At 40.7% G+C, this 24,020-nt stretch overlaps 1 protein-coding gene across 1 annotated transcript in view; it reads right to left on the minus strand.

Annotated features, from left to right (window-relative positions):
- The window catches only part of LOC137649344 (uncharacterized), a 232,137-nt gene extending 211,117 nt beyond the window's left edge, over positions 1 to 21,020 (minus strand). Inside the window, exon 1 of the mRNA XM_068382326.1 lies at positions 20,869 to 21,020. The gene's annotated coding sequence lies outside the window, so the exon portion shown is untranslated. The remainder of the gene's footprint in view (positions 1 to 20,868) is intronic.
- Between the last annotated feature and the right edge of the window lie 3,000 nt (positions 21,021 to 24,020).

Consider the following 24,020-nt stretch of genomic DNA (forward strand, 5'->3'; position numbering starts at 1 on the left):
GATGTAGATGAAGCACGTTATAGAAAAATTATGCTGATGACGGGCACAGTAGATAAGGTATATATGTATCAAGTGTGTTGGGTTTTCAGGATGTAACATGTCTCCCTTGAATTGACTTAAGAGAGTAACAATGTATTCAAATCGTAACCTCCAATGCACATTCTATGATATTTCTTTCTGTCTCTCACTCTAGGGTCTTAACAACCCACATTTATTTTGACACGAAAAGTATTCTGAGTGTATTACACAGTTATTTCAATCTAATCTAACTTAAGATCATTCTTTTTTTAAGTATTTTGTCATATGATTCCACATTCCTTTCAGGAAAACCCACTTCTTCACATCAAAAAAGTTGACTGCGCATTGTTGCCCCTAACACGTCGGACACTTAAGAAAAAACTACTGAGGGCACACTACGTGACAGTTTTGTGGAGTCAAGCTAACACAAAATCACCTGATCAAGGCCTATGCGCCATTCATTATGTTTGGGCAGTAGATGGTGACTTGTTGCAGCCAACCTGGTTTGACGGACCAGCCGTTCCTAATTCCTTATTTGCTAATGACAGTGACAAAGATCACGAAATTCCTAGTCAATCAGAAGAAACAGTGATGGAAACAGATAACCTTGATGAACTGAGTGACTATGACCAGTGTGAGGGTGAACCATGGAGTGAGGACTCAGATTCTGATACTGAAGAGATGGATTAGTATATTTAATAGTTGGTCCTCCATTGACACTGTGCATTTAATGTAAGGTTATAGTATGTGCACAAAACATTTAACGATGTAATATATATGGCCAGCCGGATTTATCCCTTTTTTTTTTACTATTATTTCTCAGCATCCACAATGAAGTGGAAGGAATTATTATGGATTATATTTTCATTCAGTCTGATCAATTCTATTGTGCATGTACGATATTAGATATTAAATATTAGATATTAGATATATGTTTAAGGAAATGCACTTAATCCATTGTAACTGTTCGATGATAGGCACTTATTATCAGGATGGCGTTATTTACTTTGGTGTCTTTCAGAAAACATAAGTTTAATTTTATTTATATTTACTTCATCAATATTTTTTATGCATTACATTGTCAGGGATATAGATGTTCTATGGGAAACAATGTTCACTTCAACATTGGCCAGTGATGAATATACATGATAATTTTATATGTTCGTTTTATTCTATTTCATCTATTTCGCTTACAAGCTAATCTAGCTTAACCCCTTCTGGACTTGGATGTAGTGACCAGTGTTACAAAGTATCATTACATCTTGGTCCTGAAGGAATTAATTATGGGGTCTGGTCATTTGGGCATGTCTGTCAGGGGTACCCCACCACAGAAACTGTCAGTGGTCATTCACTATACCTGGAGTGGTACTGATAATTTTACAACAAGTTTCATTTGGTCCGCTTTTCGGCTGATCTAGGTCACTTATGGGGTCTGGTCATTTGGGTATGTCTGTCAGGGGTACCCCACCACAGAAACTGTCTGTCAGTGGTCATTCACTATACCTGGAGTGGTACTGATAATTCTACAAGTTTCATTTGGTTTGCTTTTCAGCTGATCTAGGTCACTTATGGGGTCTGGTCATTTGGGCATGTCTGTCAGGGGTACCCCACCACAGAAACTGTCTGTCAGTGGTCATTCACTATCCTGGGGTGGTCCTGATGATTTTACAACAAGTTTCATTCAGTTCGCTTTTCAGCTGATCAAGGTCAATTTTGACGTGGCAGTTACGAAAGTCTGTCAGGGTCACGCCACCACACAAAAAGTCTGTCAGTACCCATTCCCAGTTCCTGATAGTCCTGGAGCCAAGGGGTGTTTGCATCCATTTTATGTCCACAAAATTACCCACCTGATTTTGATAGTGGACCACCTTGGACACATTTTTAGCGAAGGTGTTTGTTCTGAAACCCGGCAGTAATGGAGATATTCACTAGTTTGTTAGAAATGCTCTGATGCAAAATCGCTCCAAAAGTTAGGGGTACTGGAAATTAAAATTAACACAACATTGCACACAATTAACCTATGGTTTTGTGTTGGTGCTTAAATTGAAGCTAGTTTAGTTATCTACAACATGAAAACAAGTTCAAGGTCATCAGATGAAAGTCAAGGTCACCAGAGGTCAAAGTGTGACGTAATTTTACTTATGCTTGAAATTAAGACTTTCTTTCATTTGAAGGCCAACAAAAAAACTCATGATGATATAACTGTTTATTTGAATGCACATCTGAATACCATACAATATTAGGTAATTTTAGAAAAAAAATTAGATGATTATTTTTATAATAAATTTGTTAAAATATAGCCGTATTCTACTTAATTCCCGAATGGTTTTGAGAGGCTAGCCCTTAAGGCCTTGTGACACGCCCAGCACATCGGGCAACTTAGTAAACCGGTGAAATTTCGCCACATTTGAGGTCCCGCCCCGTAGTAAAGATTATTTTTATAATAAATTTATTAAAATATAGCCGTATTCTACTTAATTCCCGAATGGTTTTGAGAGGCTAGCCCTTAAGGCCTTGTGACACGCCCAGCACATCGGGCAACTTAGTAAACCGGTGAAATTTCGCCACAAGTATGCTCAAAAAATTTTGTGTTGAAAGTCAACTTGAGTGGGATGAGGGCATAGATTTTCTTCTATTTGCTATCAGGGAAGTTCCCCATGAGTCCCTTGGTTTTTCACCCTTCGAGATGTTGTTTGGGAGGTCAGTTAGAGGACATCTTTCAGTAATTAAAGAGGAATGGTGGAACACCCCATCTGAGTCTAGCCAAACCATTCAACAATATATGAATAAACTTAAAAGCACATTAATGCATGTTAGGAAAATTGCTGGGGAGAAATTAAGGAGTCAACAGATCTTAATGAAGGGAAACTATGATAAAGCTTGTAAAGTCAGAAAATTTAAACCTAATGACCTTGTGTTAGCCTACCTTCCTGTCCCTGGTTCCCCTCTTAAAGCTAAGTTTTGTGGGCCCTATCCCATCATAAAAAATGTAAACAATAATACCTACATTATCAGAACTCCAGATCGTAGAAAACCCACTCAGATCATTCATGTTAATTTACTCAAGGCCTATCACTCTAGGGAAACTGGAAATGGTTCTAGTGAGACGGTTGTTAATCTTAATTTTAAGGTAGAGACACCAGGAGACGACAATTCATTGAAAGACCTTATTGCTTCCTCCATGCCACAAACCAATACAGAGGTTCTAAATAACCTGTATCTATTCTTGAGCCACCTCTCTCCTTGGCAGCCGCAATACTTAAAGAATATAATCTCTAGCCATTCAACTCTCTTTAATGATTTTCCTGGCAGGAAAAGTGATTTGCTGCTACATGACATCGAGCTGGTTCCTGGTACAACACCCATTCGTCAGCAGTCCTATCGTGTAGGTCCTGAGAAGAAGAGCAAAATGAAGGAGAAAGTCGAATATCTTCTCCAGCATGGTCTAGCAAGACCGAGTAAATCACCATGCATCCTAGTTCCAAAAGAGGACGGTAGCTACAGATTTTGTACAGACTATAGAAAGATTAATAATGTCACCATTAAAGATTCCTACCCTTTGCCACTCATTGATGATTTAATCGATTCAGTAGGACAAGCCAAGTTTGTAACGAAGATAGACCTCTTAAAGGGCTATTATCAGGTAGGATTAATTGAAAGAGCTAAGTTAATATCTGCTTTCTTTACACCCTATGGACTCTTTCAGTACGAGGTCATGCCTTTTGGCCTTACCAACGCTCCATCTACCTTTCAGCGGCTAGTAAACTTCATCATCCAAGATTTGGAAGGTGTTTATTGTTACCTTGATGATATAATAGTCACTGGACAGACTTGGGAAGAACATGTGAATAAGCTCAAGTATTTGTTCCGTAGGGTAGAAGAGGCTGGATTAACAATAAATCTTAAAAAATCTGTCTTTTGTAAAGCTACTGTTACCTACTTGGGCCACATTGTTGGGGATGGTAATGTTCGACCAAAAACTGCCAATGTAGAAGCTGTTCTAGAGTACCCTGTTCCGACCACCAGAAAGTCCTTACAAAGATTCTTAGGGTTAGCCTCATACTACAGGAGATTCTGTAAGAACTTTTCTTCAGTTGCTGCCCCTTTAACATTCCTAACCAGTCCCAAAGTTAAATTCATTTGGACTGAAGAATGTCAAGCTTCTTTTGAAGCCTTAAAGCTGTTTTTGATAAACAACCCTGTTCGTAAATCCCCCAATTTTAACAAGCCTTTTGTCCTTCAAATAGATGCTAGCAATGCGGGACTTGGAGGGGTGCTACTCCACGAGTCAGACGGTATACTTCACCCAATCAGCTACACCTCCACTAAGTTCAAGCATCACCAGAAGTCCTACAGCACCATTGAGAAGGAAGCACTTAGTTTGGTACTCGCCCTGCAAAAATATGAATGCTACTTACTAGGTGCTGCTGAGGTACTAGTCTTCACCGACCACAACCCCTTGACCTTCCTCGACAAGATGAAGTCCCACAACCAACGTCTATTACGCTGGCCCATCTATCTGCAGAAGTTCCCTCTGCAGATCCGCCACATCACAGGAACCGAGAACATCATGGCAGATTCCTTATCGCGACTGCCTTCTTAACATGATACCTCCTTCACCAGTCTACAGTATCGTCCGTCTTCGCCTCATTGGCCTCTTTTTCTACGAGCCACTCTGTTAGGCTCGTCCTCTAAGGGGGAGGTATCACCCATCTGCCAGATTGGCATCTTAATTTTGTAAATAGCTCTATTTTAATTTTTTGGAAATGTACAGTTCATTCCTGTACCTGTTTTTAAGATCCCTGGCTGTATCTTTAGTTATCCCGTTTTCAGTGCTTTGGTTTTCCCCGCCTTCTTTAAGTTTTCTTCGGACCACTAATTTCATGCATAGTTAGTCTCACCTAGTCCTCTACTGTGATAAGTGTCCTATTGGAGTAGCTGTCTTCTTATTATTCAGTTTTTGTAATGTATTAATGTTCTTTTATATAAATCTTGAGTGAACCTTAGTTTAACTGATAACGTAAATTATATTTAAAATTTAGATTACTGTATTAAGGTTTGTTGATTTTGGTATTTGTGCGGTGCAGGATTGTTTGAGTGTTTCCTGGTTTATGCGGTAAGAAAGGGATTACCGTAATTATGTAAACTGTTTCAATATTAAATATTAGTGTTAAATTTTGTTCTGTTTTGAAATCAAACCTTTCCTTCCTTATTTTATGTGACCTATGGAAGAACTTTTTATTCTCTGAACCTTGACCATAAAGCCGTCACAATGGGAAAATATTCAGTACCAAATAACAGTATAGGGGTAAAAACAATTTATTTACTTGACCAGATAAGCCAAAACTTTAGATAATTTGTTTTGTTGGGGTTTTGTTGGAACTTTAAGGTTTGTAAACGTTAGGAGAACGCCATTTGTTGTAGAGATTTTGATGGCTAAAGCAGAATGGGTTGTCAGCTGATTAGTCGTACACATAAACCGCACGAGTAGTTGCGGTCGTTGAGTTAATCACAGATAAAGGAAAATATAGAGAAAAAGACAAGCAGAACAGGGAAGAGAGAAAAAGATGTTGGTGAATCAGAGAGAGAGAGAGAGAGAGAGAGAGAGAGAGAGAGAGAGAGAGAGAGAGAGAGAAATGAACCTGTCTATCTAATGGGCTGAAGTGATGTGAGATAATTCTGTTTAGATAGAAAAGCAGATAATGAAGACTTATATTTTTTAAGTGTAACATAAAGTCATTATGAGGTAATGACACATGTTGCACTCCATCACCATTACATAGCTGCCAACAACAAAAGTTCATTTATGATGGCCTTACCCCAATTGAATTAAGAAGTAACCGATAGGATAGTTTATGTTCCTCATACATTCTCAGGAAATGAATGTCTTTAGGTATTTGCTTGGAGAAATCTAACTTAATGAACAGTTGTACCTTTAATGCCAGGAGTCACAAATATTGAAAGATATGTGGTACTCTACAAGAACTATTGGGTAATGAGGTGCCAAATCTGAATTAAGATACAAAGAATTTTTGTCATTACATAACACAGTAGATATGCAATGCAAGGAAAATTATTTGTTTGCCGAGAGAGAGAGAGAGAGAGAGAGAGAGAGAGAGAGAGAGAGAGAGAGAGAGAGAGAGAGAGAGAGAGAGAGAGAGAGAGTTAATTCACTTAATTTGGTAATGATTGATACGGTGTCACTTAGTAAAGACTGGTGGGTGTGGATTAAGCTATTACCTGTGGGATTTGCTTGAGTTAAGTATCTTGGGATAAGAGATGAATTTTTTATGTACCTATTTTGATTTGCTCCTATGATTTGGTATTTTGATATTACACAGTACCATATATACTCACTGATAAGAATTTTGTTTATGATATTTCTGAATTATATGCATGTTAATAACAAATAACCAATTTTTCTTGAATGCTTTGCTTTCAAATATCTCGTGCAATTATCATTTAGTATTGAACTGTAGAATGAGATTTTTGTTTACCCATGTTCTGTTGAGAACAAGGCTTGTCTTCGAATGGTGTCACACTTTTATGAGCTTACTAAATTCATGGGGGGATGTGTATTTAAAAGTAAATACCAGTATTCTTTTTGAAGTAAATTTGCTATTCTAAGACTAAGACAGTCTTAATTTAGTAGGGGGAATTTGTCACGTACAGACGTAAATAACCGTTAGTAAACAAGTCACGGTGGGGGAGGAGGGGGTGACCAACAACCCAGTGTGACACAGTTTCTGGACTATCTCCCATGCTGCATCAAGAGTATAGCAGTCTGAAGTTCCTTCTGTACTCCCCATGCACACGTCAGAGAGATAGGAAGCAGAACTAGAACAAGTTGCATCATCCTCCACCACCACTTAGGAGGAGGAGGGCCCTTATAGCACTACACATGAAGGATGCCTATATATCCGCAAGAAAAGAAGAATAGGCAGTAGGGAGGTCCCTACCATAATGAAGCACTGCCTCATTAATCCACATTCTGTAATGCACCATTTTTTATGATATATTTTGTGACTTACACTTTAGAATGTAAGGTAGTATCTCCCCTCTGTGACCCCTACCCTCTAGTGTGACTTGGAAAGAAGTAATTCTATAGAATTTAATAACCTTGCGAAATCAGTAATTCATAGCGATTTGTCTAAGAGTACTGATATTATGTGAACCAAAGAGAATTATGAAAGATTGCTATAGTTTAAATGTAATTAAGTGCAAGTGGTCTTTACTTGTGATTTACATTTTTAAGATAAACTATTATTAACCATGAAGTATTTGTGTTCTCGATGTATATCACTAAGTATGAAAATAAAGTAACTGTCATAGAGGGTTAATCACTTTTCACTACCCATCTTTTTTATTTGGAAAAAAAAAAAAAAAGAAAAAAAAAAAATTTAATTGTGCTGAAGGTCACAGCCGAAATGGTTGCTTGGATTTTTTTTCCTCATAAACGAAATGTTAAGAATTTTAATCAAAAGGTCATTGGCAAACAGTAAAATAACAATAATAATAATAATAATAATAATAATAATAATAATAATAATAATAATAATAATAATAATAGATTTAACCAATATACTGTATTTGTATCTTACAATGGTAATTTTATCAATTTTGTTGGCAAATCTTCATACTCTGTTTTTTCATTGTTATTAGCGTTAGTTTTTAACATATTTCTTAAATGATAAATTATAAGTATTTTAAATTTTTTTATTTTACTTTCATATTCTTTATTTCTTTTTCCTTACTGGTTTCCCTTCTCTTATTGCCACAAGTTCCTATCAGTACTTGCCTGCAGGGGACAATTACTGATGAAATCGAAATTGATGAATTAAAGCACTTTTTGGAGAGCTTTTAAGAAAGGGCTTAGCGTGTTTCTGTTGCGTTTTGGAGGCTGCTGTATTGCTTTTTCAAAATCAGAAATGGCTACCCTACCTGTGTGTACATGATGCATATAGTGGGTAGCAAAGGTAGAGTGACCCTTCCTTAGCCACATTAGAAGTACATGCATCGTAGAAAAGGTCTTTTTTAATCTACCATGCTGACAAGTAAGTGCTTGATTCGTGGGCAAGATCCTTGACTTCGTCTAAATAGCAATACAGTACAGCACTTGCAGTACACAAAAGCAGAAGACCAGAATTGTTGGTTCTGAATTCGAGTCTAGCAACGAACTCAGAAATGAAGCTAACCGAGACTTGCCACCATACCCAAGAATGGGTGATGTTGTAAGGGAGACTATGAAACCCTCTGTCCTCTTAACAGAGGTTGAAGGTTGAAGAACCGTTTCTCAAGTTAGATCACGGTTCACAACCTGAACTACCCGTAAGCCCCTATTCCTGAAAAGACAATGTTCCGCAAAGGTGGTCTCATTTACGACTGAGGGAAAGCCTATTCGAACTCTAAATCTTCAACAAGATTCCGAAGGCATGCGCTAGACTTAAACCAGCAGCCCCTCCGAAGCCCATTTCATGGTCTCTGGACAAAGGCTTACACTACGCTCCAACCTTGAACAATGAAGATTGTTCTCTTAAAGATCTAACACAAAAAGTGATATTCCTGTTTGCTATAGCCTCAGGAGCTAGAGTTAGTGAAAAATAGCCCTATCAAGAGACAAGGGCCATATTCAGTTCACAGAAGTGGGAGAGCTGAATCTCCTTCTCGATCCTACCTTTCTCGTCAAAAACGAACTACCCACCAAAAGGTGGGGTCCCTGGAGAATCTGCCCTCTGAAGGAAGATGTCTCTCTTATGTCCAGTAGAGTGTCTAAAGGTCTATCTTCGAAGAACTTCAGACTTCAAGGGAGAACAGCTCTTCAAAGGCGAAACCTCAGGATCAAACTTATCCCTAAAACAACTGAGGGCGAAGCTCACCTACTTCATTCGCAGAGCAGATCCTGATAGTACGCCCGCAGGTCATGATCCGAGAAAAATTGCTTCCTCACTGAACTTCTTTCAGTATATGGACTTTGAGCGTCTCCACTCATACACTGGTTGGAAATCCTCCAGAGTTTTTTATAAACATTATGCGAAGCAAGTGCACGCGTTGACACATTTTGTGGTGGCGGGAGGTAACGTGGTGAAACCTGTCGTCTAGTGCTGCGATGAAAAGTGATTTGATTGGGACTTATCAATTCAGGTGAAAAGGTGTTGACACCTTCCAGTGCAATACCCTTTTGTTGAGTGTCACCCTGGTGACACTGAGACTGTTCTTTTTTAGGTGCAGAATTATACCAATGACACTAGTGCCATGTGTACACTTGTACACAGTGTTGATAGATATCCAACATTTACAATAAAATGATCTTAATTTTTTAACTGATTTTGAGTGCCATCAAAATTTCTTCCCTTTCAGGTAGAAATTATTTTTATGTGTGTATATGTTGAATGTATAATTCTATTACAAATTTTAATACACCTTCTGTTCCATTTGATTATCGATTTAATAAAATGGTGAAAGTGTATTTGCGTCTTATTTCGCTCCATATGTAGCTAAATAAACTTAGCCGGAGTCTTTTACTTATTTTCCTAAGTAAAGTTCATACTTAAGGTACTTAATCTTCGAGCATTTGATGCGTATCTTCTCCAGACTCCTGACGCATCTTTCAGCTGTGCTCTTAGCACTAGGTCTGTTACTGCTGCAAACTGGAGAGAGTCCAGTACTCTTTCCTGTTGGCATCTTGAGATCCTGTTGGATTTCAGTAATCTCTTGACAGAACCCACGATCTCTCTCCTCTTCCTTGGTGGAATGGAGAGGCGGTGTGACTTCAAGTTCCAATGGATTTTCAGCCATTGAAACTCCTGAGCTGGAGAGAGGCGAGACTTCTTGAAGTTGATCTTAAATCACAGATGTTCCAGGAACTGGATCACTTTCTTGGATGCTTGCAGAGAAGCAGTCTTGGATGCTGCACATACCAGCCAGTCGTCCAGGTACGCTGCTACCTGAACGCCTTCTAGGCGTAGTTGTTGTACGACTGCATACGCAAGTTTCATGAAGATCCTTGGGGCTATGTTTACTCCAAAGGGCATGGCTCTGAAGACATACTTTGTCTTCTGTAGCTTGAATCCTAGGTAGGAGGAGAGGGGGCGGCTGACTGGAAGGTGCCAGTAAGCATCTGCCAGGTCTATTGATGTGTTGAAGGATTAACATCCTGAACTTGTTGTTCTCGATGAATTTGTTGAGTGGCGACAAGTCCAGAATGACTCTGAGTTTGTCCGAGTCCTTCTTAGAAACACAAAACAGCCTTCCCTGGAATTTGATGGACTTTGCTTTGCTTATAACCTTCTTGTTCAAAGGTTCTAAGGTATATTCTTCCAGTAAGGGGGTGGAGAGTTGGAAGAATTGAGGAAATGAAGATGAAAATCTGTTCTATTTCCATCCTAGTCCATTTTTTATTAGGCTGTAGGCCCAGGGGTCGAAGGTCCAACGATCCCGAAAGTGTTGGAGTCTCCCTCCTACCTGTAGCCTATCAAACCCTGGGTTGAAAACTGGTGACTTGGCAATCAGCTGTTGAAGCACCACTTGGAAAGTAGTCTGTGGCTGAGCGACCACTTGGGGCATCACGGTCATGGTGACCATGGGATGTTGCTGAGTAGCCGAGAAGGTAGTCTTGGCTTCTTTGTCTTCCTTTTGGGTTGGGGACCAGCGTCTGGGGAAGACTTCCTCTTTGAGGAGATGCCCCACTTTTGGAGAAGGTTCCTATTCTCCATGGCGGCTTTCTCAACTACCTGTTGGACCACTTCTTTTGGGAAGCTGGAAGAAATCAGCTTCCTGGGTTCGTGTTTCACCGTTGCAGCAGCAAACACGAACTCCCTACAGGCTCTCCTGGCCTTCACGAAGGCGTACAGGTCCTTTACGAGGGTGGCCATGTGCATCTTGGCCAGGACCGTGAGCATATCTGGGGTGCTGTTGTGGCCTGCACACATCTCTATGCAGTTCTGGAGGGAAAGAGAAGTGGCTAGCCTTTCTTTTGTCTCTTGCTCCCTTCGCAAGAGAAAGTCCGATAGCTTCAGTAGGTTTTCACTGAACTGCTGTACCGCGATATCTGTTTCAAGCTTTCCTACTGGGAAGGTTAGGTGGACCTCCTTCCATTCCTTCTCATCCGTGGGCAAGGCCAGAGACTGAGGCCTACACTCCTCTAGTGTAGGGCATGGTCTGCCTGCCTCAGCCGCCTTGAGAACACTGAAAAGCCTTCGACGTGAAGGGGAAGGCTCTCGAAGAAGGAGCAAGAAAAGTAGGGTGTTTCTTGCTCAGTGCAGAAACTCGCGAGTTAGTATAACCTGCCTTCTTCAGGTTACTCGTCCAGAGAGCCTGTGCCTTGTCGTGGTCGAATACCATCACTTCCTTTGGTTCCGTCTCCTCTTTCGACACTGGTTCACGCTTCATCCGGATGAAGCACTCCGGGTAAGCGTTGAAGTTCGGCCAGAACTCAATGTCGTCCAGGTGGACGGCTCCAAACTTCTACGAAATGTAGAGTTTGCCATCGGTGATAGGCGTAAACTCCGAATACGTTCATGGATTGGTCTCGGAGCAGGGCGGCAGGTCCTGTACTCTGGGTCACTTGGAAGACCCTCGGGAGGTGACGGTTCGAGTCGCATCGCGAAACTATCTCGTCATCTTTTCTTGCTCTTCTATGTTCTCCTTAGGTAGGTTCTCCATTAGGGCGGTAATGTGGGCCAAAACTGCCTGACCCATCGCGTCTAATGGAGGGGTAGGAGCCGAAGACGTAGACAGTGTCGGCTCTGATGCCGGCACAGGCAGAAGGGACTCCTCCGCTTCTGTCGAGTTGTAGTCTTCATCTCCTCCGGGTGGTAGAGTAGACTCTTCTCCAGGATCGTCTTGAATAAGATCCTTCTCCGTGTCCGTGGACACTTCAGACATCCTTTGCTCCTGGTGGATGTCCATGCCTTGCATGGCTTCAGTGACGTCAGCCTCGACTGCGATCTGAACGCAGGGAGGCCCGGGTCGTGCCTGAGGTACGACGGCATCAGCTGTTGCCTTCGGGAACAGCAAGCTTTGCATCCTATCCTTGGGGAGTTATGGTCCAGGAGAGTTCTTTTGGAACCCTTGTATCCATTTCCGAAGCTTCTCGCGTGCTGCATCCCTCAACTCCGTCGACTTGGGGTCGTCAAAACCTTCGGTCACCAAGGCTGAGCAGACTTTGCAGTCCTTGGGGTACCAATACCTCAAGGTTTCAGTTGTTACAATGCAGGCAGCATGAGACCTGCACATAGTGTGACCACAAAAGTTCCTACTTTTGTGGTTACAGAAGATCACCTCAAACTTCACTTTCTGCTCCTCCTGTAAAGAAAGGAAATTGAAATGAGTATGCGGTAATTTATCACACTTGATAAATAAAAAATGTCATGCATTAAATTTTTCGTATCTTAACAATTATAACTTAGGATAGTAACCTAGAAAGGAGATAGGAAAGACACATACTTGTGCCTCCTGTCCAGCCAATTGCTGTGACTTCCCCCAATATTAGCATTAAAATTTCCTCATTGAAGGAAAATCAAAGGAGAAGGGTTCTAACTTCTAGAATTAGAATTACTGTATACTAGCACTGACCCTTTCATAAAAGTATTAATATTGTGGGGTAAATTATGATCTGGTGACTTTCATCACTGTATTGAAGGAATACTTCACTTCAATACTTTAAGATTGGTCTCAACAATAGACTGTGAAAGGATACACAGGGTATGTTGGATAATATAAACTACTGAATAATATATACTATAGTTTTCTGCCTGCAGTATGTACTATACTGCAGAAATACTGGCTACTGTATAAGCATTTACTGTAGTTCAGCCGGCATGTTGCCAGCTAGGCCAGTACCTGGCGGCACCGGTCTAGCCGGCAGTAGGTTAGTACCTGATGGCAGTAGCCGACAGAGAGAGAGAAAGCATGGAGAGAAGGGCTACCTTAATAATATAGTTTAGTACAATAAATAAGGGTGTAGGTATTATTATCCCTACTGCCTTCCTCCAGAATGAGGGTTCTTCAAATGGAAGGGGGGAATGAATAATTCTAGCTTCCACCCACCCACAAGATCTGCTGCCGGCTGTTGCCAGTTTCAGGGATGTGGATGGCAGTCCAAGGGAGGACTGAAGAACACTCAAAGACAAAAGGTCTCCCACCGGCAGCCGTCATGGCCTGCACAGCCTTTACCGGAGCCTGGCGTCCGTATGGGGAAGGTCAGAGTGGCTATATGGCAAGAGGGGAGATTGTAGGACACCGGCCAAAGACATGCGATGGCTAGGCTATCGCTAAAGGACAGAGAGGGGCAGGGAAAGGGTCTTGTGTGCTGTGTCAGGAGAAGGTGGCAGGATTGCTGGCCATCTCCAGGCACAAAATAAACATTGTTTCAGTATTGGCGCCGTCCTGGGCAGCAGAAGAATATTGATTCTTCAGCCCAGGACCTTGCCGAAACAAGACTTGTCTTCTAGACCGCAAGGGAGAAGGTGGCGGCATTGTACTACCACTTCGGATGCAGGCTAGGGAAGCTAGGCTTCCTATGTCTGCAACTGTAAGCCGGCAGGGGAGTGACTACTCCCCCGGCAGCCGAGTTGTCGGCATAAAGACTTAATACTCTGAGTTACTGTCGTAAAACCAAGCCGGGATACTCGCCGGCAAGAGGGAAGACAGAAAAACACTAGCCTAGTCAAGCCGGAGTACACTACTCTATGGCAAGACCAAGATAGGGTTGTCGCCTAATGGCAGCACTCAGAGGAAAGGAAGGGTTTACCCTTAAATATCCGAAAGAGACGAGTATCGAATTATATAATTAATTCTAGGAGATATACTATCTCCTGTTGAATTGATAAAACGATACACGAGGGTAAACGGGGATAATGTATGAAAGTATACTAATGAGCGTAGGCTAGGATAGCCTAGCGCAGGACGAGATCTCGGCTATGCTATATCACCGAGACTAACGTATACGATCGATACATTTAAGGAAGAGGAAAAATACGTGCATGATCTTATTTTCACTAGTATAATTTTGCCTAAATAGCTATAATTTATTAAAGCTAAATACCGGGAATGTCGTTCTGCTGACTAAATAAAGCATGTATGACGAACGACAACGTCCAGAATGGCACCTCCAGTTACTGGCTATGCTCCGATAAACACATAAAAATTATGCTAATTTCACTGTGAGAAGGGAGCTAAAAATTATAGACAGGAAAGATTAAATACTAAACTTTCCAGAGGCAGAAGATGCTGGAGAATGCATGTTAAATTCCTGAAAATAGCGGTCTAGAACACACGAGCAAGCAGGGAGATACACCGTGTGAAAGCGCTCCTGAATAAGGAATGAACAGCCATTTTAGGCCCTGTAATAGTAGGGGAGGAAGGGTAACCTTGTTAACGGCTCCCCTTCAATTTCGCCACTCTTCCCCCTCAGAGCGAAAACTCTATTCGGGGTGAAGATTGCCATGTGTCGTATCAAGATATACGTCCCCTGATATTATGTGATATCCTTAAAAAAAATTTTAAGGATACTCGCGCCAGGAGTTAGAATTCTGGAGACCTATGGTCAATTCTCTGGGAGTATTACTGTTGCCAAATTTCCCTTAGAAAGCTGTCTATAGGAAGCTTCCATTAGGTCGACATGGCTTGAGCCCAAAAAGGAAATTACTTTCTTAGTTACATTTAATAGTCTTTCAACTCGTTGACGCTGTTAAAAATCATATGTACTCTAAACACATTTTTGTTTAATCTCTCTCTCTCTCTCTCTCTCAGAAAAAAAATAATAGACGTCTCTAACACTAACAGCGAAGAAAAAGAGAGAGAGAGAGAGAGAGAGAGAGAGAGAGAGAGAGAGAGAGAGAGAGAGAGAGAGAGAGAGAGAGAGAGAGAGAGAGAGAGAGAGAGAGAATTTTATTTAGAGCATGTTAATGCTATCTTTAGAGAGAAACAGAAATAGAGAGAGGACTTTTTTAAAAGAGCTTGTTAATGCTATCTTAGTTTTCTTTGCTTCACTTTCTTTCTTTCTTTCTGTTCATCACGCTAGCCCTTCTCACAAATGATCGTTGCCAACAATCTCTTTGTCTTTTATCCCTATCAACAAAAGGCATTCCATCTCTTCCAGGGTATTGCTACGACGTTTTGAAATAATGGTGATCCCCTTGGATGGTTTGACTGCTTTAATGGCTGCCTTCTGCTCAATGATCGTCGAGATCGTAGACATATTCCGGCCCTATTGTTTAGCCAGATCACTCACATGCACACTGCTCTCATGTTTTTCTATAATTTCTTGCTTCAATTCTAATGAAAGAATTGCCTTTTCTCACCAATACTAATACCTGTACTGAAACACAGCTTCTTAGGCACCATGATTATAAGTAAAATCAAAAAGGCAATGTGAGAAAAGGAAGATAATAAGCACTGTTAATAACAGACGGGACAGAGGACAACCACACAATACACACAAGAAAAAAAAACAGACCAACTTGACGCTCAATGGCGTCCCTCCCACATGCTGCCATCTACCGGCGTAAACATGATCTACATCGGATGTAGGAGCATGACTTCGGGTGTCGAGACAAAAATTTTATCAAATTTTACTTCGGATGTTGGAACAATCGTATGTAAAGACAATCGTATGTAGAGGTTCCACTGTAATATACTCCTTTTCATTAGGGTATATAGTTTTATGTTTAAGTAGAATAAGATTATTTACCGATAATTTTATCTTTTTTTATTTATAACACTCCAGCTGTTGTTTACATTTTTGGGCTCAGGCCATGTCGTCCTGATGGAAGTTCCTTCTTAGTAGCTTCCTAGGTTATATTTGACTACAGTGATATATCCCAGAGAATTTTACTAAAGGTATCCAGAATTCTAACTCCTGGAGCGAGTATCCCTTATATTTCTAAAAGGGATATCGCATAATAACCTTGGACGTATTCTTGACACATCACATAGCTATCTACACCCCTCATAGCGTTTAGGCTTCGAGAGGGGAAAGTGGCAAGAATTATAGGAGAGCCGTTATTAAGGCATCACTCCTACTGTACTGTAATTGGGCGCCAGCCCGTCTTTGCGTGGCGCCACCTAGTCATTCTTTCTATTGTAGCGCCTTAGATCGGTGTTTATCCCGGGTTATCTCTCGCTATTTTGGTTTGTTTTGCTGCGATGATGTCTTCCCCAGCCTCATCTGCCTCTGGAAAGTTAAATATTATCTTTGAATTGTATAAATGTAAGCTCTTGCCAGTTTTTTCCTCGATTTAAGATCGTAATTAACGTAAAAAGAGCTGTTGCCAGCCGGATGGCATCATGGACGCGGTCGTTCTTTGCATGTACATTTAGTTAGCCAGAACGACTTTCCCAGTATTTCTCGCTTTAATAACTTTAGCTATTTAGCAAATTAGCTAGGGATTTTTATATTCTGCCCTTGTTGTCGTGGATTTGGCTGAATTATGACCGAGCCCCACAATTGCTAGGCTTCCTAGCCTAGGCACCTGCACTCTTCATGCATGATATAACCTTCCTGGTAAAGTTTTATTGAAGCTCAGGCAATATTTTATACATTTAAGATATTACTGCATAAAAATTTTCCTCTTCCAAGATAGCATACGAGAGAGTTTCGGTGGTCGATTCTCACTGCACCTAGGCTACCAGCCTAGGGGCTTTAGTAAACTTTCATACATGTCCCCAATTGCTCTTGTATCGTCTTTTAAGTGGAGACTGACACCTCCTTTTCCTTTTAAGTCGATACCAATCTCCTTGCGAGATTTAAGAGCAATTCCTCTTCCCTCTGACTAGCCTAGGCTAACTCCGGTTGGCTTTGCCTTGAACTGTGTTCTGGAAAATCTTTACCGGGGTGTTCCCGTTTCTTTCTCTCAACCACTGAGTCGGTTTTGAGCCTAAAACGGGACATCAGAGTAGAATGTCTGTCATTGACATCCGTCTGTCTTGGTGAAATGATTTCCCAAGTCAGGTTAGGTTGCCTATGCAGGAGGCTAGACCTCCCTAGGCCATACCCTGGAGGCGTTATATGATAATTCCTCCTTTCCATGGCCTAACAGACAGTCCTGTACCGGCAGCTCCTAGGCAGAAGAATTGAATTCTTCCCTTGCCTAGGGCCTACGGCACTAGATTCTGTTCCCCCCTTAAGACTAACCCAACCTGGGGAATTGAATTCTCCAGCCATTAAGGTTGTCTTTACTACGGATCAGAATCTCTTAGGTTAGGTAGTGCCTTCTAGGTGTTACCTCACCTACAGGACCCTTGCCCCTCCCCTGCTGTCCTTTGGTGTTGGCCTAGCTTTCTTAAACAAAATACAGCTTATTTTTTAAATTAGAAACATATCTTAGTAATAATTGTTTCTTCTAGGAAATAGGATATATCCTTCAGTAGCATCCCTTGATCAGCTGATTTGGCAAGCCTAAACATAAACAATGGAAAAGATTATACTTTGCTATGTTTTTATTTACAAATACGATACTAAAATGTGAATCTTATATGCATTATTATTGGATACGGTTAAGTGAAACACAAGTTTAATCAAAATCCTGTTTTATTTCATATATAGCTGTAATTTTCACCACAGTAAATGGATATAAAGAGTACACCAAGAGCTGGGACGAGCTGGGTGGAGAGGGAAGTAAGTAGCATGAAGCATACCCACTGTACAAGAGAGCTGGCTATGTAAAATCATCGTGAATATTTGATTTTTTATTCAATGGGTATTGTCGATATCTGTGTCGCATAAAAGTGAAATAGTGAAGCATAAACTTACGTGAAGCGCGGGCTGAGAGTAGTCTGGCCCATTCATTCCACATTTTCCTTTGTCTTCATAAACCTAATTACACTGAGATTACCAAACAATTCTTCTTCACTCAAGGAGTTAACTACTGCACCAATTATTCAGACTCTTCAGCTATGGTAAAGAGCTTTTTTTTTTTTCTTCTTTTTTTTTTTTTTTTAACGCCAGTCATGAATGGCAGGGGGGAGGGAGAGTGACATTGCCCTAGCAAGCACGACAACGGCCTAGCAAGCAGGCCAATGCTCTTTGGACTGACTATATATACAGTACAATCAGCACCCAAGCCTCCTCTCCAACTACGCTAAGACCAGGTAGGGCCAAGCAATGGCTGCTAATGGCTCAGCAGGTAACGCTACAGGCTCTCCCAAAACCTCATCCTTAGCTCACAAGGACAGTGAGGTGCAGACATTAAAGAAACTAACGAGTTTGAGTGGGACTCGAACCTCAGTCCGACAATCACCAGGCAGGGACGTTTCCAATAGGCTACCACAACCCTTCTATGAGAAGGACACTCCAAAATTGAACCATTGTTCTTTAGTTTTGGGTAGTGCCAAAGCCACTGTACCATAGACTTTCCCTGTCTTGGAGTAAAGTCTTCTTGCTTGAGGGTACACTGGCATATACAGTCGGACCTCGCTAATCGCGGTTTCTTGCTTCGCGGTTGTGATTTTTCACAGCCAAGGAGAAGGAAAAAAAAATCTTTGTGACGATTGTTTACCCAACATTAAGAATTTTATTTCTGATATATGGCAACAGCATTGGGATGGCCAAGAACAATGCAATACCTATTAAATAAAAATTCTCATAAAAATTGCGATAAAATTCAAGCTGGGCGTTGATTTCAAATAGCCTGCGCTCCTTGACACTGGGAGCGCTGCGTGCTACTACCTATCTCTACACCCAGCTGGTCCTAGCTCTCTCTGTACAGTGTGTATCCATTTACGATGGTAAAAAAGTACAGCTATATTTGAAATAAAACAGATTTTGATTAAACTGGTGTTTCACTTAACTGTATCCAATAATAATAATTGTATTATTCACATTTTAGTATCATATTCATAATAAAAAACAAAGCAAATTATAATCTCATGCATTATTTACATTTAAATAAGCTGATCAAATCTGCGTAGTCTGTCATCAACCTATCTTCATTTTAACGATATTATCCCACTGATATGACCATTCACTTTCACAGAATTACCACACAGATATAACCTATCATGCATATTAGTATATCTCCTTCACATTATTATTGTGTTTCACTTATTATTATTATATCCTTAATCCTTTTCCCAATTCCTTCTCAAATCCCTTTCGTACATTTACATTGCTCTCCCACACACATCTACAACGTATCTTTCCAACTCTTCTGATTCTCATTATTTTTCGCGATTCCAAATGCTTGATATATCACATCGTAATCTGGGGTAACATGCAGGATTTTAAGTGTTCCTGTGTTCCCAAAATTTCTTGATTTTCGAGCACTAGAAGAACTGTCCTTTTTAGTTCCGAAGTCATCAACAGAATTTTCTTTAAATGAATTGCCGGAGGTCGTCAACAGTGCCAGAGGGTGGGGGAGTCAGCATATCCAGGGAATGGAGTTATTTTTCGAAGGGTCCATAGTCAAGGGTAGGGTTTTATTTTTTGTGTTGTTATTTGTTTGCTTGGTTTACCTACTTGAAAATATTGAGAAAGTATCATACGTTGAAAAGGAAATTTGCATTCTCCACTATCGACACAGAGTATACTTCTCGGGTGGTCCACTCTATACCTTACCCAAATGATAGCACCAAAACAGATATGGAGGCACAAGTGTAACCTAAACGCACCTGTTAGGACTGAGACCAAGAAAATATGGAATCATCCCCCCATATCTGTAATGATGGGCTTCCAGCTAGAAGCCACGAGTCCCTCCTAAAGGATTGGATCCCCCGGATTCCGATGACCCAACCATTGAGAAGAGAATAGTTTCACCAAAAAGGTCCAAACCATCTTTAGGATGGCTGTGATCATCCAATACTCTTACATACAGCTTTGAACACAAATACCTCATAACCATGATCCCTTCCCCCATCCATCTAAGCAGGCAGTAATAACGAATGTGTAAATGTCCACGCCATTTAAATCAAATAAAAATAAATAAATAAATAAATAAATTAGCAAATAAAATAGATAAATATACATATATATTTATGAATACACGTACACACAAACACACACACATTTATATATACAGTATATATATATATATATATTGAGAGAAATAATACTCAGAATTAGGAAAACACGACTTAAGAAAGTTTAAAAAATTGAGGGAAGGTCAAAGTAATATTGAGAAGAAGAAATAGGTGAGAGAGAGAAATTTAGATTCAAAATGGGGGAGCACTTTCCCTAAGTTCGAGAGCCCTCTTACCTGTCAATTCTTCAACAATATGAAGAAACAACATGACTACATCAAGGCATTCTCTTGTTAAGAGGAACAAATCCCAAGAGAAAGTTTATTTTGCCATAGCCAGTGAGTGCGGAAGGAGACGTCTGTCTCCTTCCACGGCTAACATCAAACTGAAAGAAGGTATGAGCGGGTTACATTCGGCAACAATAGCCGGTTTCCAACTTGTACTAATATCTATATCTCCACAGTAAAGAGGGAATGGTTTGTACTTTTGTAGAAACAAGTAAATTTGCTATAAAGAAAAAGACTTGAAATGCATAAACCATCACTTACAGTAACATGCATACATATTTGACAGCACAATTATCATTATTATCATTTAAATTATTATCATTATTATTATTATTATTATTATTATTATTATTATTATTATTATTATTATTATTATTAATCTGCTTTCCACTATTTTGGCTTCAAAACTTTCAAATATATTCTGGCTTTAACTAGATGAATCTGTTTTTGTTAAAATCATATAGGACAATGGTTGGTATTCATGTAGGAACTCATAACACTTAACTTTTTTTTCTTCAGTAATCTGAAAGTTTGGTACATCTGAGTAATAATTATACTTTGTCATTTTCAAAGAAATCTTAGTTAAGATATCCCTTTTGGTACTTACCAAAGAATGGCTTCTATTATCCAAAAGTAGTCATCTGACTGGTTACCAGGAAGAAAGTCATGAGGAATAAAATGTTTCAACAGCAGGTGGTCATCGGGTATTAGCAGTTTACTCTCATAAGCACTCCTCACAATTCTTTTGTAAAAATGTTTTCTTAACTGAAATACAAAACATTAGATATAACAAATTTAGAAATAATTGTTATTTTTCCTAACTATATAAACCTTGAGCTCTTCATAGTGCACTCAGTGGATATTATTTCTGCAAATGCTGAAAACTAGCCATAAGACTTTTTAGCGAGGTATAACTACCCTCCACTAATTAGCGATAAGGTAGCTGAGAGTAACCCAGATCACACACACAGACCAGTGAAATGACATCACTTTTTTATTGCAGGCAGGACTTTTTAGGGGGACTAGGTGATGGCAGGGCAGGTGCACGTAAAGAGCTCAAGGTTTGTATAGCTAGGAAAAATACAAATCATTTCCAAATTTGTAATTTCTTCCAGCCCTTTATACAAATCATTTTGCTCTTTACAGTGGAAGTCCTTAACCATCTGGCTGATTTCTGACCCGGGGTGTAAATCTGTGCTTTGTACAAGCTTAATGAAGACAACCTATCACCTACCTAACTCCTTCACTATTGTAAGAGATTTAAAAGCTTGAGCAATGTGTGCGATTCTGTGCAAACTATGAATTGCGATTCAACCAGATAAGGGCAATATTGGAGTTGAACTCTGCTTTTAACATAAACTTTACCCAACTCCACCTTGCAGGAGGAGATTGGGGACATAAAAAATATATATAGGCTAAATATATCAGGTTAAACAGGGAAATATGGTACCCACCTGCAGTCAGAGGAGGTCAGCTTGCAGGTTTTCTCAGATGCTGAAACCCCACCAAGATAGGAGAGAATGAAGAACATAGAGGCCAGTCACTTGCACATTCGTTCTAGACTTAATACTGGTTAACGTTTGCCCTTGACTGACTGTTTCTTGTCCTACAAGGGAGCCGAGGTGTTTTCGACCATGTTTTGTGCAGCCACCACAGGACCTATAGAAAAGGTGTTCAGGTTCTTGTGGGTTACGTTTTGCAGGAGTGGGCTGTGAAGGTTATTGGTTGTTTTCACGCGCCAGCCTGTTATACCAGCACAACAGAGTAGTTCTTTTTTAAACCCCCAGGGATGTGTTAATGTCCTTGATGTTGTAAGCTCTGGGTCTACATTCATGATGAGTAGAGTCCGGATTTAGGGCTCAATTGATCACCTACCGAATCTAGGCAAGGATTGTGTTTTGAGAGACCCTCCTCTTGACCCTGCCCGAACTGACAAACAGTCTGTTGACATATGGGCAAGTTCCTGTGGTTCGAGATAACTCCTCGGCGCCCTCACAGGGAATAATAACAGCTGATCTGGGTCATCGATTACAGAACCGACACTCTCAATTTAGAAGGGCCCGAATCTACAATCCACTATAGCCAGATTTTGAGTCTTAACAACGAACTCAGGGACGAAGATTAGTGTCACTTGCTCTCATCCCTTTGAATGGTCAATATTGTAGAACAGACCATATAGCTTGCTGATTCTCTTGCCAGATGCTAGGGTTAGAAGGAAACCCATCTTAAGTGTTGTCAGGGTCTGACGACTTGACATAGCAGCCCATAAGGTGCTCCTTCAGGGCTCGTAGTACATGATTTAAGTTCCAAGGAAGAGGTCTGACTTCAGATTGAGGGCAAGTGCACTCAAAACTTCATATGAAGGAACACAGATCTGTCGAATAGGAAATGTTAACTCAGCTAAATTTAAAGGCAAGGCTCAAGGCTGAGCCTTACCGGGAACGAGCATAGTTTTTCCTCCCTGAGATACAAGAACAACTCTGCTAGCATTGAGAGGAACGATATCCCTTCCACGACACCAACCACAAAGGATAGCCCACTTCGCCTCATAAGAGGCCGACGACAACTTCCAGAGGTATAGACATCCTCTTTGTAACTGGTTGCGAAAAACCTCTCACCAAGAGGAGATGCTGTATAACCTCTAGGTGTGAAGATATATCAAAGCTATTGTCCTGTGGAATATCTTTGCAAGAGGTTGACTGAGTAAATCGGGAAGGGGGGAGCTCCCCCAGCATCTCTGTGAGCAGATGCAGGTCCAGGAACCATTCTGCATGTTGCCTGCTGCCTCACTGGAGCTACTATGGTCATCGAGAGATCTTGTGACGCCCTTACCTTGTTCAGAAGCTTCGTTATCAAGCAGAAGGGGGATTGCATAGACATCTATGTTGTCCCACTAATGTTGAAAGGCATCCTACCAGATGGCTTGGAAATCCAGTACTGGGGAGCAATATACCTATAGTTTGAGATTCAGGGACGTCATGAACAGGTCTATAATTGGCGAACCACACAAAGTCAACACTTTGTTGGCTATATGATGCTTAAAAGACCACTCGCAGCCAAGTATCTAAGTCTTCTTGCTCAGACTGTCCACCAGGATGTTTTTATTGCCTGGGATGAAGTGGGATGATAGTGCTACCAAATTGTCTTCCATCCCTCTTATTATTTCCACAGCTATAAGGTAGATGGACTGTGAAAAGGTGCCTCCTTGCTTGTTTATGTAAGCCACTAACAGTCGTCTGTGTATCGAAGTAGACATATGACGTTCTTATGTGCCCAAGTGGACACTACGGAAAAGAACTGTGTGAACATCTGAGGTGATGTGGTCAGGCTGAAACACAACAACTTGAACTTGTACATCTTATTGTCTAGAACAAATCCTAGGTACTTCCTTGTCGAAGGATGAATAGGGATCTGGAAGTACGTGTCCTTTAGAGCAAGTGTTATTATGAAGTCCTCATATCTGACAGCCTGTCTTTCCACTTGGGCCATCTCCATCATGAACATGGCTTGTTGCACAAACTCGTTCAAGGCCAAGAGATCTATGACTGGTCTCCAGACTCCAGACGTCTTCTCTACAAGAAAGAGTCCACTGTAGAAGGGTGGGGACACATCTAGGACCTCTTGGAGAATGTCCTTCTCTAGTATGGTCTGGACTTTGACATGAAGGGCCTGTTACTTTGTGCATCCCTTCAAATAGGAACTCGACATCAAAGGATGTCAGATTAGTGATGTGAGAAAGTGAGTGAATGGGTCGTGGTA

The sequence above is a fragment of the Palaemon carinicauda genome, chromosome 11 (genome assembly GCF_036898095.1).
Source record: "Palaemon carinicauda isolate YSFRI2023 chromosome 11, ASM3689809v2, whole genome shotgun sequence".
NCBI lineage: Eukaryota > Metazoa > Arthropoda > Malacostraca > Decapoda > Palaemonidae > Palaemon > Palaemon carinicauda.